The sequence below is a fragment of the Danio rerio genome, chromosome 9 (genome assembly GCF_049306965.1).
Source record: "Danio rerio strain Tuebingen ecotype United States chromosome 9, GRCz12tu, whole genome shotgun sequence".
In the NCBI taxonomy this organism is placed as follows: domain Eukaryota; kingdom Metazoa; phylum Chordata; class Actinopteri; order Cypriniformes; family Danionidae; genus Danio; species Danio rerio.
This window is the reverse complement of record NC_133184.1, coordinates 1,439,377-1,452,059: the sequence shown is the minus strand read 5'-3', so window position 1 is coordinate 1,452,059 and position 12,683 is coordinate 1,439,377. Positions and strand designations below refer to the sequence as shown.

The 12,683-nt window shown below is 41.4% G+C and overlaps 1 protein-coding gene across 7 annotated transcripts in view; it reads left to right on the top strand.

Annotated features, from left to right (window-relative positions):
* Window positions 1-1,333: 1,333 nt before the first annotated feature.
* Window positions 1,334-12,683, top strand: part of osbpl6 (oxysterol binding protein-like 6) — a 70,214-nt gene continuing 58,864 nt past the window's right edge. For 6 of the 7 annotated variants that reach the window (XM_009304415.5, XM_073911430.1, XM_009304413.5 and 3 more), the window contains exon 1: window positions 1,334-1,588. The gene's annotated coding sequence lies outside the window, so the exon portion shown is untranslated. The remainder of the gene's footprint in view (window positions 1,589-12,683) is intronic. The other variant, NM_001127405.1, reaches the window with a different exon arrangement.

Below are 12,683 nucleotides of genomic sequence, written 5' to 3'. Positions count from 1 at the left end.
TCCAGCAGGTGGAGATGGTGTATTTAAAGGGACAGTTCACCCAAAAATCTCAATTCTGTCATTTATTCTTTGACTTTTATAGTATTTTTATTATAATTATTCATTCTTTCATTTTCCTTTTGAGTAGTCTCTATTTCAGAGGTTGCCACAGTGGAATGAATCACCAACTATTCCAGCTATTATACTAGGAAACGCACATACACACTCATTCACACAAACACTCATACATTACGGCCAATTTAGTTAATCAATTCCACTATAGCACATGTGTTTGGACTGTGGGGGAAACCAGAGCACCGGGAGGAAACCCACACCAAACTCCACACCAAAATGCCAACTGACCTAGCCGGGACTCGAACCAGTAACCTTCCTGCTGTGAGGTGACAGTTCTAACAACTGAGCCATCGTGCCACCTATTATTATTCTATATTACATTCATTCATTTTCTTGTCGGCTTAGTCCTTTTATTAATTCGGGGTTGCCACAGCGGAATGAACCGTCAACTTATCCAGCAAGTTTTTGCGCAGCGGATGCCCTTCCAGACACAACGCATCTCTGGGAAATATTCTATATTTATTTTTACTATTTATTATTTTGAAAAGTCCAACCCATTAATAAATGATCAGTATTTTGTTGTTGTTGTTGTTGTTGTCTTTTGTTTAAATACAAAATCGTATTCTTGTTGTATTGGGTTAAAAATTTATTTGAGCTTTTTTAGCACAAATTTATTTGACCGATATCTCATCGTCCTGCACTGTAGGTTGTATTAAAATAAGCTGTTGTTTCTCATTCAGTTTCATTCGGCTTGGTCCCTTTAATACATCAGGGTTCGCCACAGTGGAATGAACCTTCCAGCTGCAAAACGTCAATAAGATACAATTTATTGGGTAATAAATAATATGAATAATACTTGGTATAATTGCTGTTTTTACATTACTGTAAGGTTTGGAGTATGGGTAGATCTTAATAAAATACAATTTAATAGGTAATTTAACAAATAATATGATTAATACTTGGTATAATTGCTGTTTTTACATTATTGTGAGGATTTAGGGTAGGGGTAGACATTAATACAATACAATTTAATGGGTAATTTAATAAATTATATTAATAACATTTGGTATAATTGCTGTTTTCACATTACTGTGATGGTTGGGATATAAGTAGATGGTAATAAAATACAATTTAATGGGTAAATTATTAACTAATATAAAACATTCTCGCCCGCAGCTGTATCCCATCCAGCAGTGCTCCGGCTCCTTGTTTTGCGTGCCTCTAGCGTTTGCGGTTTCAGGATGAGATCCAGTCCAGTTTTTACCGCAGACCTCCAGCCATCGTTACCGCAGCATCCGTCTAAACTGCCTCCAATTCCAGCCACACACAGCACTTTCCCCTCACTTTCTGCACTTAATTCACCTCACCTCGACATCCTCCTCCAAAATAACCGACTGTCCGCGGGACTAAGCGCTGGGATAGCCGGATAAACAGCTTCCTCTTCGGCTACCGCTTCGCTAATTCACGGCAGCGTCGGCTTTCTGCGCCAAGAGATGATGATGATGATGGTAATGATGTGGACACCGAACCGCTGGTACGTACCGCTTTCCTTTCCTGCTTTATTACGTGTCATTTCCACACAAACCGACGGCTAATTTCATTCAGGGTTAAAAGCTTGAGTCGCTAGTGTCCTCTAGATATTGATAAGCTGATTAAAAGGGATGAATGGCAGTCACGCATCTTTGAAGATGGCAAAGTCTCATCTGGAGTTATTCACGGCTCATTACCGCAACTTGCAGAACGGATATGTGTTGATATAGATTTCTATATGTGTTGTTTTATATATATATATATATATATATATATATATATATATATATATATTAGCATCGCATTATGCGCTTGATCGACTTGAACTACATATTAAAGGGATAGTCCACATTATAGTGAATATTCTGTCATCATTTACGTTATCCTTTAGTTTCAAACATGAGTTTCTTCTCTTTAGACACTGAAGAAGATAGTTTGAAGAATGCTGAAAGGGCTACCATCGACTTTCATAGTATCATTTGTCATACTACTGTTACTCGATGGTTTCAGCTTTTAAATATCCTCTTTAGTGCTCAACAAAAGACATAAACTCTCTCTCTCGAGAGAGTAAATAGTGAATTTTGGAGTGAACTGCCCCTTTAAACCGTTGATTTGGCTGAAACACACCGCTTGTTTATGTGATGGTGCTGTGCTGAATGTCAGTGTTGAACACTTCAGGTTTTGCCATGTGCCATGTTCATCTTACCTGATCTGATCATGAGGGATTCAATCATCGTTTTGGTTAAAAATCCCAAGGTCAGGCAGTGACATTGCAGTGTTCAATAGAGATGACAGCATTTCCCTGTTTAGGGTTACTGAGGAAACACTGAGCAGTTGCTAAGTTAATGTAAGATGGCTAGTTTTGGTTTGTTGAGTCCTCCATAATTTAACTCTTTGTGATCCAGACCATCTAAAACCCAACACGCCTGATATTTACAGGGACATTCCACCCAAAAATGAGCATTTACTTACTGATTACGAACTCTTAAGTGATTCCAATCTTTAATGACAGTCTGTTAAACACAAAAGAAGATGTTTCGAAGAATGCTGGAAAGCAATACACTGATAAAGATTAGTTTGATTTAATACACTTTTTAAGGTATGTGGTTGCAAACTATTTATATGGGCTGACTTTAAACTAGTGAATGAACATATGAATTGCATTTTGCGCTACGCCACTGCATGACACTATACGGTTGCACCACTGAAGACCCACAGGCTGTTTTGAGGATATTTTGAAACTTCTCTTCTGTTATTTTAAGTAGCAAACATCATTTACTCACCGTCACAGTTCTCCAAACCCGGCTGACCATTTTTCTGCAGAACATAAAAGGAGAAGTTTGGATGAAGATGCAGATTTGCTTCGCTTGACTTTTCTCTGCGAGACATTTTAGTGTGTGCATTGACATCAGTTTAGAAAGGTAGCATAATAAAGAGTTTTAATAAACGTCATGAATAACAGATTCAGGAATGTTTCACAGTGTTTCCTCTAATATTTGTTCTTCTGGAGAAAGTCTTATTTGTTTTATTTCGGCTAGAATGAAAGCAGTTTTTAATTGTTTTAAAGCCAGTCAATACTTTTAGCCTCCTTCAGCAATATTAGTGTTGGATTGTCTCCAGAACAAACCACTGTTATACAATGGCTTGCCTAATTACCCTAACTTTACCCTAGTGAAGCCTTTAAATGTCACTTTAAGCTGAATACTAGTGTCTTGAAGAATATCTAGTCCAGGGGTGGCTAACCCTGTTCCTGGAGAGCCTCCTTCCTGCAGATTTCAGTTGCAACCCATATCAAACACACCTGCCTGTAATTATCACGTGGTGTTCAGGTCCTAATTAATTGGTTCAGGTGTGTTTGATATGGGTTGCAACTGAAATCTGCTAGAAAGTGGCTCTCCAGGAACAGGGTTGGCCACCCCTGATCTAGTCTAATATTATGTGCTGAGTCTTGTTATCTGCTGAGTGACACTACAACGCGGTGTCCTTTGTCTTGTTTTGCCGTGTTCTTTGATCCTTGCCTTGTTTATTTATTTAATCCTGTTTGCTGCCTGCCTTTTGACCATTTGCTAGGGATGGCTGACGTGACACAGTGTCGAGATCCCGAAGGGCAAGTGTTTCGAAACACTGCACCGACGCATGATCCGAAACACCCAAGTCGCGTGACTAAAGTGATTCAAAGCATCGATCAGTTTAGAAGCGTTTCGGGACCTGGAGAATTTGCATTTGACTGCCAGGGTCAGACAAAATCTTCTGTCTCATATGGCCGGCGTTGTTGCGACGTTTAGGGTACTTTCACACCTACACTTTTGTTTCGGAATGTGTCTCGTTTGCCCAGTTAGCGCGGTTCGTTTGGCATATGTGAACAGGGCAATCGCGCTCTGTTCCGCGCCAAAGTAATCGATCCGAGATCGCTTGAATGAGGTGGTCTCGGCTCGATTGAAACAAACCCTGTAGCGGTTCGATTGCAGTGAGAAAGCGATCCGATCCGAGCGCGGTTATATCACAGTGTTTTATAGATATGTAATAGGCTTACGGCTATATGAAGGCAGAATTATGAGTATGGCGGGAAGTTTTGCGAGTCTCCGGATGCCCGCAAACGAGTGATGATCTCCCGGTAATCTCGCGTCTCCCTCCCGGTCCTCAAATAGGCATCGTCGCGCAGCCTTCTCACCCCTCTCCACCGCATCTCTCCTCAGACACGTCGCGCGCGCACCCTGTCAATCACCACCAAACCACCACCTCTCCTGACAGCTGAGCGGGACGCTGCAAAATAAACCCTGACACTCTGACCAATGTGAGGAGAGTTTACTCACGTGACTTGTTTTAGCTCTTTTGGTCCGATTAGAAACTGTGCAGTGTAAATGTGAACCGCTCCAAGAGCAAAGAGCAACAATGTAACAACTGTAATCTCTGTTTCAGAACAACTGAATCGATTCACAGGTGTGAACGCACCCTTTGTTACATTTTTTGAGAGGTACACGTCAGCGATGCTGACGACCACGGCGTAGGGCTATGCGTCAACGCGTAGGCTGTGCGGTAGCATACGCGTGCGCTTGATGCAGAAGCATAAATTAGCCTTTAGTTTACATGTAAACCTGTTTGTCCTGCATGTTCTTGAAGGCAGTGTTGTAAATTGTGTGTGTTTGTGTGTGTGTGGTCGGGTTACATTTGCAAGCTGTTACAGTGGTGTTTGCTGAGAGTCACTATCACACACGTCTTTTATTTCTTAAGTGCGCTGTGTTATTGTAATTATGTAATTAAGACTCATTTTGGACGTGTGTGTGTGTGTGTGTGTGTGTGTGTGTGTGTGTGTGTGTGTGTGTGTGTGTGTGTGTGTGTGGGCGGACCTGACGCAGCCTTAGTCACTGAAGGAACCCCAGTTTTTCATTCATCTGCTCGTGTGCTGACGACGTGCCTTCAGACTATAAAAAGAGCCTGGACTGCTTGTAAACTGAGCCAGCAGTTGATTATTCTGCCAATTACAGACTCCTTTAATTATGCAGGACGCTGGAGCTGGAATGCTATCGTCATGGACACCGTCTCAGTGGCCAATGACAAACAGAGTTTCGAGAAGCACCTGTAACGGTGACGCTGCAGATTTGATGAAGTGGTGAAGAAACGTTTGGAGAATTCATGTTCAGTCACTCTTGCTGCTTGTTCAAACTATTTATTTAAAATGAGTTGAAACAATGTTTTCTGGCAACACGGTGGCTCAGTGGTTAGCACTGTGGCCTCACAGCAAGAAAGTCGCTGGTTCGAGCCTCGTCTGGGTCAGTTGGTGTTTCTGTGTGGAGTTTGCATGTTCACCCTGTGTTGGCGTGGGGTTCCTCCCGGTGCTCTGGTTTCCCTAAAAGTCCAAACACATGCGCTATAGGGGAATTGAGGAACTATATTGGCCATAGTGTGTGTTTGTGTGTGTGAATTAGAGTTTATGGGTGTTTCCCAGTACAGGGTTGCAGCTAGAAAGGCATCCACTATGTAAAACATACTACATTAGTTGGTGTTGGTGGTTCATTTCGCCCTTAATAAATAAGGGACTAAGCCAAAGGAAAATGAATGAGTTATAAAATAATACAAATTAATTAGTATTTTAGGGCTGCGCTGTGATCCTGGAAAGTTCTCTTTGTCAAAAATGATATATTATTAGCTGTTAAACAGTTAATTATTATTCTGTCGTCATTTACTGTAACTGAAATGTATAAACAAAACTATTTTTGTACCTAAAATCTTTAAAAAATGGTGGTTCATTCCGCTGTGGCGACTCCAGATTAATAAATGATAATTAATAAATAATTTTAAAAAATGAATGAATGAATGAATTTTTTTAAAAAACTGTAAGTATTTTTTTGCTTACGTAAGGAACTTTGTGTGATTTAAATGATGGTAAATCAAATAACTGTAAAGTATAAAAAGTAAATAGTGTATTATAACAAAATAGTTATAAAATAGCTATAATTAATTAGTATTTTGTGGTCCTGAAAAGTTATTTTTGCAATCAAATGATTCTTTTAAATATGGTCATTACTAATGTTAACTTTTTTTGTCATTTTAAAAACTGTAAACATATGTTTTTATGGGTTTAATGACAATAAATAATTATTTAAATAACAGTTTAAAATGCAGTATTCTTCTCATTACACTCATTAAAATAGAACCTGTTTTAAAGCTCAGGAAAGAAAAAAAATTTATGCCTGAGAACAAATTTCTGTCTTTGACGTTGTTACAACACAGCCTAAAATGTAAATGTGAGCAATAAAACGTGCTTGTTGTCTTAGCAGACAGCACTCATTAGTGCGCTGTGTTGGAGTAGCCTGGTTTCTGTAGTGGGAATCTCCCACACGCTCAATGATGGGCTGGAGGAGTTCACTTTAAAGAAGGAAAGCTACATCCTGATCAATAACAGTGCTGAGTTTTATCTCGCAGTGTGTGTGTGTGTGTGTGTGTGTGTGTGTGTGTGTGCTGCTCGGTTGTAATCCTGAGTTTTCAGAACTGCTTGATTGGTCCTGTGTCTTGGTTGTTGTCTGTGACGGGTCATTATCCTCCTTTAAACAGGGCTGGACTGAGCCGGGTTCAGCAGGTTGATTAGTGTGTCCATCTGTTCACTGTCTGCCTCTGTGTTTACTGCAGTCTGTACAGTCAACTCAGCATGCAGACGGGATGTAGAAGCAAACCTACATCCACACGCCAACAGTGGTGATTTTTGAAGATCCTGAAAGTTTTGTGTCGACTGACCTTATTCTTCCTGCAGCAAATTCTCTTGAAGGTCCCCGTGAAGTGCTTTGAAGTATGCGTTTTTATCCAATGCTCGACGTAATCTCAACTGAAACACGAGGCATGAAGTAGCTCCTCCCCTTTAAAAAAAACAGCCAATAGCTTTTTATTATCACAGCTCTGCCAGAGAGAGTGGTAAAGCTCAAGAACATCAAGGAAGGGGCGGGGCATGTCAGACACTAGAGAGCATTTGATTGGTCAGAAGATTTGATGAGAAACTGAAGTATGAGGTGACGTGAAACGTATCGTTGCTCCATTTGTGCCAGGAGTGTCAAACTTTTTTGGGGGCCATATGGAGGTAAATCGATTCCCAAGTGAGCCAGACTGGTAAAAGCACGGTATAATCTATTTATTAATTTATTTTTAATACGAACAACATAAAGCTGGAGCCTGAGGACAACACGATCTCAAGGCAATTCGTAAGTTTTTGATATAGTAGTTTATTCACGTGAATTCGTGCGATCTCATGCATACAATTTTGTACGATTTGCTCATCCACCAATTATGGTTGGGTTTAGGGGGTGTGGTCGGGTGCCACGCCTCCTTTTTTCTTTCCTTTTTTTCTTTTCCTCCCTTTTTTTTTCCTTCCTTTCTTTTGGTCGGCACTGACGAGTCTGGGCGGGACCGAGAGCCGCGCCAGCCCAATGCAGCGATTGTTTACAATTGTTGACAACTAGCGTTTCAGAAGTTGTATGGGGTATATGCCGAAGCATGCTAATAGGACTTTTAATTTGCCAGTAACCTGGGTTAATTGAATGTCAATGCAAAATCTGGTGCATTTAAGGTCTGTTTTCTTTAAAAATCGGCGATCTCCACTAGCTGAGTGATATCCGATTTAAAGTGGGTCTCAGATTGTACAAGAAGCACTGCATTAAATTACATTTCCCCCATCATATCTTTATAATATGAGCATTTATTTTACCCCACTATATTCAATGGAGCTTCTGCGCTAGCCTGCCGATTCTGATGGGCGCGTGCGAGTAAACAGCTTTTTGTCTCGTTTTACGCTTGAGTAACTAAATAAATGCTAAAGTTTATTTAACTGAATGTGATGACATTACAACATCGATGCTGTATAAGGAACCGTATAAAATGGAAAAAAGTTCACAATAACAGATCACCGGAAGTGTATCAGCATTGGGAACAGCACTAGTTGGCATATACCCTATTGCAGACCAACAGAGACAGCGCGCAGAAGTATAAATGCACAGCTACGGGCGTTGCATGCGCCGTGGGTTACGCCGGTCACTTGACGCAGAAGTATAAACCAGGCTTCAGTCAGTCGGTCAGTCTGTTAGTTAGTTAGTTTATTTAAATAGCACATAATTTACAACACAATGTTGCCCAAAGTGCTGAACACAATCAATACTTTATAAAATGAAATCTACATCACATACATAACAATTAAAACATAAGGCAAACCCCTCAACATTAAGAAGGCTCAAATGCATTAAGAAATGGCTCCAAAATAGAGCAAATTTCAGTTGAGCCCACTGTTAGAATGGCCAACTTTACAGCAGATAAAAGGCGTTTACAGCCTGGTACAAAAAAAGATTGTGGTTAATACAGCTAATATTACCCTTCATGACAACTGTGAGGGGATGAATTTTTTTATAACTCATCCGTTTCCTTTATATTAAGTTTGCATAATTAAGGGCGTGGCCACTTGAGTGACAGCTAGGTCTCGTTGATCGCCGTCACGTCACCTCAGCTGAATCCTGCAGATTAGCCACTGATCTCGGCATATTTATCGTATTTCTGTGTTGTTTTATGTGGCTTTACACAGTCAACTGCCTTTTGGACTTGTTTCCTACAATTATTAGAGGGCATGGCATGCTGAGTGCACTTAATTGTGCTCACAAAGCATTCACGAGGCCTCCGTTTCCCATGTGAGTAAAGTTATATACTTATATACCATCTCTATACATGTATTTGTTTTATTTAAGATCATTTATCGTTTATATTTATATTTAGAGCTGTAATGCACTCCAGAATCTGACAGATTGATTAGCTGTAGGCTCTAGATCAGTCATCTGAAGCGTTGTCATACAGTGTTATGCTGGATTTCATCAATAGTCTCACATTAACTAACACAGACTATATCTGAAGTGTTTGGAAGTAATTCATGTTTTCCTCCTGTTGAAAAACGTCATAAGAACAATGTTTAGTGGCTCAATGTATTACAGCAGTGTTTTTAAAAGTCTAAACACTTTATTGATATAGTGAACAACCAAGCACAAGTGGTCAGAACACAAACGAGTCGCATGTGATAAAGTATTAAGCGTTCTCCCAAAGTAAAGTGTGTCTGAACCAGGTCCAAGCTAAATGCCAGCAGGTGTCTGTAGCTCCGCCCACTCTCCGCCTCTTTGCCCTTGTTTGGTATCCCGCCGTGGGTGTGATGACGCGTGAACAAAATGGCGGCGGTTGGCCACGCCTACTTGTGGCTTCTTTTGCGCTCGTTAGAAACCTATGGGTGACGTCACGGACACTACATCCATATATTTTACAGTCTATAGTTATGTCAGATTTATTAATGTAGTGAATCATCTGATTTTCCTTTAGCAGGTTTAATATTCATTAATATTAATTATTCGAATTCTTATATTCACTAAGGTGCCGCTGTTTGGGGTGAAATAATAGTTAACGTTACATGATCATTAACGTTAGTTAACCTGCAAGCTGCATTTTGACTAACGGGGCTGCGGAAAAAATAATGAATAAAAAGAGTGAGGCTATGGTCAAATAAATAAATAGTTGAAAAAAGTGCGACTGCTGAGAGTGGAAACACCGGCCCTCGCGGGCAAAAAATGGACCGGGTCACCAGGAATTCTCCCGGTCCTCCCTGATTAGCCAATCCGGGCCTGCACTAAACTGAATGATAAAGCAGATTCTGACGCCTGGAAGTTTCAGAAATGCATTACTTTTATTCTAGTCTGTTGACCTTCTCCAGATGACTCCTCATTCATCATCCGCGCCGCTTTGCTCCTTCCTGTTGTGTTTCTTTTCTGCTTCTGTTTGTTAATCTCCTCCTTCAGAGAACAGTGTCTCGACATCAGGTATAAAGCGGCACCTGAAGTCTCCCCTAATCTGTGGCTGCCGCGGGAGTTATTAGGAAGCCTGAAAAAGGGCACGAGAGTTTCAGTGTTGGCAGATGCAGATGAAGCAGCAGGAGATCATTGTGGCCCTGCTGGAATCTGGCTGTGCGGTTTTTACACACCTCACAAATCTGTGCTGTTTGTTAAACAAACCTGATGAAAATCCTGCTGCTGAGTCAGACGAGCAAAGCCTGACAGTGCATATCGGGAGCTGTTATATTCATATTTTCAGTTCAGGTTTGGATTGATGTTTGCCATGACGTTTATCTAGAACACAGGAGTCGATTCCGGTTCCTGGAGGGCCGCAGCTCTGCACAGTTTAGTTCCAACCCTAATTAAGCACACCTGATCAAACCAATCGGGTGCTTCAGTTTTGTTTGAAACCTGCAGGTAATTGTTTTGAAACTGTGCAGAGCTGCGGCCCTCCAGGAACTGGATTTGACACATGTGACCTAGAAGACACAAAATGCATCCACGATTCTAGAATCGCTCATAAACGCCGGAGCAGTGAATAATAAGAGGAAAATAAAGAGTTTCTGCTTCACGGACTGTCTTTGAGAAAACTTCTACGTTCCCATAAGACTCGAGGTTGGATGCAAAATAGCTCCTTTCTTCTGCAGAACACAAAAGGAGAGCTTTGGCATGAGAAAAACACTCTTGAGATCCAGCAATGACAAAAAAGAAGCACAATAAAGCAATCTTAAAAGTAAGAGAGAGCATGCAAAAGTGCTGCCAATGTATTATTATTTTTTTTTGTATGCCAAAGCCCGGAAACAAGTTAGTGCTTAGTTCAGCTCTTCCATCATCCTGTTGAACGGGAATTTGGTTGAACAGTAAACACAATCTCAACATGTTTTTAGACTTTTATTCCATGACATTAGTACAGATCTGCTTGCAATAAAGGCATTTGCTGATAAATGGGACTACAGTGGGCATTAAAGGGGAGCTAATGTTCAAAAATGACATTTATAAGGGGTTTTAAGTGTAAACAGTGTGTCAGGAGTTTGTAAATATACTCACCGGCCACTTTATTAGGTACACCTGTCCAACTGCTCATTAACATTAATTTCTAATCAGCCAATCACATGGCACCAACTCAATGCATTTAGGCATGTAGACATGGTCAAGACGATCTGCTGCAGTTCAAACTGAGCATCAGAATGGGGAAGAAAGGGGATTTAAGTGACTTTGAACGTGCCATGATTGTTGAATATTTCAGAAACTGCTGATCTACTGAGGTTTTCACGCACAACCATCTCTAGGGTTTACAGAGAATGCTCTAAAAGAGTGGAAATATTCAGCGAGCGGCAGTTCTGTGGGCGCAAATGCCTTGTTGATGCCAGAGGTCAGAGGAGAATGGCCAGACTGGTTCCAGCTGATAGAAAGGCAACAGTAACTCAAATAAGCACTCGTTACAACCGAGCTCTGCAGAAGAGCATCTCTGAACACACAACACGTCCAACCTTGAGGCGGATGGGCTACAGCAGCAGAAGAGCACACCGGGTGCCGCTCCTGTCAGCTAAGAACAGGAAACTGAGGCTACAATTCACACAGACTCACCAAAACTGGACAATAGAAGATTGGAGAAACGTTGCTGCTCTGATGAGTCTCCATTTCTGCTGACACATTCAGATGCTCGGCTCAGAATTTGGCCTCAACAACATGAAAGCATGCATCATCCTGCCTTGTGTCAGCGGTTCAGGCTGGTGGTGGTGGTGTAATGGTGTGGGGGAGATTTTCTTTGGCTCCATTGGTACTAATTGGGTCCAACTGAGCATCAACGCCACAGCCTACCTGAGTATTGCTGCTGACCATGTCCATCCCTTTATGAGCACAGTGTCTCCATCTTCTGATGGCTACTTCCAGCAGGATAACGCAGCATGTCATAAATCGCCAATAATCTCAAGGTTTCTGAACATGACGATGAGTTCACTGTATTCAAATGGCCTCCACAGTCACCAGAGCTCAATCCAATAGAGCAGCTTTGGGATGTGGTGGAACGGGAGATTGGCATCATGGATGTGCAGCCGACAAATCTGCAGCAACTGTGTGATGCTATCCTGTCAATATGGAGCAAAATCTCTGAGGAATATTTCCAGTAGCTTATTGAATCTCTGGCACCAAGGAGTAAGGCAGTTCTGTAGGCAAACGGGGGTCCAATCTGGTACTAGTTAGGTGTACCTAATAAAGTGGCCAGTGAGTGTATATCCAGCTTCGCTTTTTATGATCAGACTTGACAGAAACATTTTCATTGACATTCTCCCTTTGTATGATGTCATCAGAGGTGGAAAGCCCCACCCACTAGTGACTATACCTCCCTCATTAGCATATACAAACCTGAGTGAGAGCCGCACACATTCAGTTTCCACACATGAATGCAGCCTTCGAGGGCCACAAAAGCTCTAGCGCCTGGTTCGAGAACAGACTTCCTATCTGACAGGAAGCCGTGTGAGAGTGAGATGGCTCAAAAAAACGCTCTCAAACCAGCTCTAATCTCTCTGCGTAAATGCCTGTCCTCGACTGACCTCTCCTGTGAAGTTTGCCGATGACACAGCTCTGATTGGCCTCATAAGCTGCGCTGAATAATCTGCTCCAGACAGCAGGAGGAACAGCTGCTAAACTACAGCAAACACAACAGCCTGGAACTGATCAAAAGATGCTGAGAGCTAATGGACAACTCACAGACACCATCAACATCAGTATATCGTTCAGTTTTAGTTCATCAGTTCATCT